Genomic DNA, 3878 nt, shown 5'->3' on the forward strand with positions numbered 1-3878 from the left:
AAAATAAGTGTCCAGGTTTGGAAAGGTGGAATGGTAGTGCACAGGTTGCGTGGGGGTGCATCAGGTTTAACAAGGTTGAATGGGAGTGCATAGGTTGCGTGGGGGTGCATCAGGTTTAACAAGGTTGAATGGGAGTGCACGGGTTGCGTGAGAGTGCATCAGGTTTAAGAAGGTTGAATGGGAGTGCACAGGGTGCATGAGGGTGCATCAGGTTTAACAAGGTTGAATGGGAGTGCACAGGTTGCATGTGGGTGCATCAGGTTTAAGAAGGTTGAATGAGAGTGCACAGGTTGCATGGGGGTGCATCAGGTTTAAGAAGGTTTAATGAGAGTGCACAGGTTGCATTGGGGTGCATCAGGTTTAAGAAGGTTGAATGAGAGTGCACAGGTTGCGTGGGGGTGCATCAGGTTTGGAAAGGTTGAACGAGAGTGCATAGGTTGCATGGGGGTGCACAGGGTGCGTGAGGGTGCATGAGGTTTGGGGAGGTTGAATGAGAGTGCGCAGGGTGCTTGGGGGTGCACAGGGTGCGTGGGAGTGCACAGGGTGCGTGAGAGTGCTCAGGGTGCGTAAGAGTGAGCAGGGGTATGTGGGAGTGCCTTAGGTTGAGGTAGAAAGAATGAGTGCCCAGGAGTAACGTTATATGTAGAATGAATTGCTTATGATACATAGGGTAAACAAGTTGTAGTAATGAATGCACGTGCTTGCATATATGCATAAATCTTGCATATATTAATGAATTATATTTGCATATATGGGAAAATACCATGCTCCCGTTACCGTAATGTCCAACACAATTGTATTCACAACTTAATTTTGCAGAACATTCATGGCGCCCTTACCGTTATTCTTGTTATCTAGTACCCGGTAGTTGTGTAGCTGTTCCGCGTGTAGATCGGACAGGTTGGTTCTGAGGACGAGACCGTCGCCGGCTTGTTGTTCCTGGACGGCGGAAACGGTAGCCTCTAACGCCGCCACATCCTCGTGTTCTAGCCGGGACAGTTCGGCGGACACGCGGGCCTGTTCCTGGCGTACTTTGCTGACTTGTGCTAATGGCAAAATATAAAAATCCAAGTCCATAGCATGTTCAGGACAAAAGATACAAAAACCGGAAGTTCTGCTGCAGTACCAAAACCAGCCACCAGGATGCCCATATTTAACCGTGAACTTTGTCTTTCTAAGATCTACCAACATATCAAATATCATTACAATCCATAAAGGTGTTCTGAAGTTATGCTGACTACAAATGTGCGGACACATAAATACACACAAAAAGATGACAATTGTTGTTGTTTGGGGTGTGCTTCGTCCGTGTGGTTGATTGATTAGGAAATTCAGTTACCACAGATTGATCTTTAGGTCAAGTTGAAAGAACGTGGTGGTTATCAATTCAGAGTAAATACTTGCGTTTTTGTTGTCTTTCTAACCAAACTTTTACATCATGAAAAGCGGCCTGTACGTATACCTGACAGAATGCTGACCCCGGCGAGAGTAGACACTACGCCGAACACGCACACAACCTGCAGCAGTCTGGTCCAGACGTCTGGCATCTTAGCAGGGCAGATAAAAAAAACATTGCATCTATATAACGTTATATCCAAACTCAAATTAACGACGAAAGTAATGTGTACAGATGTGTTTCTATAACAAGGCCAAGGTAGCCTCTACCATGCTTCGGGAGGCGGCTGGAAAGAGTAGAAATCGGCCAAATAGCGAGATAGCATTCAAGGGGAGTTGGTCTGTTGGAAAGAACAGTATGCCGTTCCCGATGCTATCTCTCTATTTGGCCGACTTCTATTCTTTCAAGCCGCCTCCCGAAGCCTGGTAGAGGCTAAGGCCAAGGGTCAGTGCCCTTTGAAAAACTCCACATGGAGCATATTTCCCCTAAACTCCGTTAAGTACGCGGCATTATGGACCTCATTATGTAATTGAACCAGTAATTCTACCTCATTAGTAACTATAGCAACAACAAAATGATGTCCTACGTATTGACAAGAGTATGTCTGTCCAGGTGTCATCCAGTAGACTATGTAACTGACACAGAAAGTAGCAGTTTTTGCTGTTATATCTATACATATCTTCAATATAGTCTCCGAAGGTTTTCATATCTTATTGGTCAACATGAAACCATATCTTGCTGCTTACTTTTTGAAACATACATACCGTTTATCTACCTACATGTTGGACAGTTCGTCTTTATCGAACTTATGTTTAAAATATACATTGTTTACCTTAGACACCGGCGGTTCCTGACTGGAAGATGGCGATGGTTGACGCTGACCTGCCGGTCTGGCCGCACTCGGTGAAACTTCAAAAGTCTTCATCGCTCAGAATTGTCTATGTGTTCAATGACAACGTACATGTACTATACTCCTGAAAGCACCGTTATGGTGTGGTTATGTAGATGTATTGAAGATGTACTCGCAGCTTAAACGCTTGAAACTGTCTTCTATGTCCGCTTAACGTTGTTTTCTACTGATTCACATAACCACACAACATTTTAAGCCCCTGTCACACATTCAGAATCTTTCCCGAACATCAGCCGACCAAGATGTGAGGTATGCGAGTTACCCTAATCGCGGTTCGTGTGACTTTATATGAACAAGGCTTAAGTACTGGCGATCATTTTCTTTAGTTATAGCGATGACGTAACGTTACATGTGTACGGGTGCTAGTCATCGATAAAGGATTATGTACGTAAACAAACCAAGCGGTTTTTCCTCTTCATTTATTTGAGGGAACCCAGAGCTTCTTCCAACATGTTGTCTACCTTCAAACCAGGGAACCACAAAATAAAACTAAAACATTTCAAACAAAATAAAACTAAAAACTTCACTACTTTCGAACACTGACAAATTATGATTTAAGAATTTTCTTGTTATTTCTTTGACTTGTTTTTATGATTTATTACTATTATGTTCAAGTACTTTATTATTTATGATCTACTATTCCTAAGTTTGTATTATTTGGATTTTAACCTCTGACATCTCACCTCTGACAGACATTGTATTTTGATTTATGATTTCACTGTTACGTTTAATTACTATTATTTTATATTACCTCATTTTCTGTATTGGGGTCCCTTGGAAATCAGCTCAAAGGGGCTGAAGGGACCACCCATGTGTCTTCAAGATGAATGAATAAATAAATAAATAAATAAATAAAACATTCCGTTTCTCCCTACTATAAACCATATGACAACATTCATGACACTTTGACCAAAGATTGACACATTTATTATTATTAAAAAAACGACGAATTTCGAAGATCCCCAAGATTGACATGAAGGTCATTCTGACGGTGTCGGCAGAGGGACCCCTGGTAGGTCTTCTGGCCGCTCCTCGTCAGAAACCTCCCGGTCTAAACTGTGTTCCTCTATCGGCGCTGCAACGATCGTGTCCGCTTCGTCCGCAAACCTCACCACAGTGTCACTCCTCCGCAGTTCCTTTTCCCTCACAGTTCTGTTATCCGCATCGGCTCTGTCGTTTATCAAGTTCACGTTGGAGAGCCGGGAAGTCTGTGTGTTTGTAGCCGCAAGTTGTGCCGGCGCAGCCGTCGCGGAGTTCCAGAGATCGTCCGTCCCTACTACAGTCGTAATCGTGCCCTGATCCACCGCCTTCCTCCTAAACAGTTTCCAAACCGTTTTGCGGATGATTCGGTTCATGTAACCGTAGATGAACGGGTTCACGACGCAGGCGATGAAGCGTAGCCACACCGCCGCCGTCTCCACGTCTGCCGGGACCTCCATCCCGCCTAGCTCCACGCTCGTGACCACAAGGTACGGTACCCAACACACCACGAACCCGGAGGTTATACAGAAAATCGTCCTGGCAGCTTTGCAGTCTTGTTACTTCTACATCTGATAGCGCTCACACTGTGTC

Source organism: Branchiostoma belcheri, unplaced genomic scaffold (assembly GCF_001625305.1).
Source record: "Branchiostoma belcheri isolate BF01 breed outbred unplaced genomic scaffold, Haploidv18h27 scaffold586, whole genome shotgun sequence".
Lineage (NCBI taxonomy): Eukaryota > Metazoa > Chordata > Leptocardii > Amphioxiformes > Branchiostomatidae > Branchiostoma > Branchiostoma belcheri.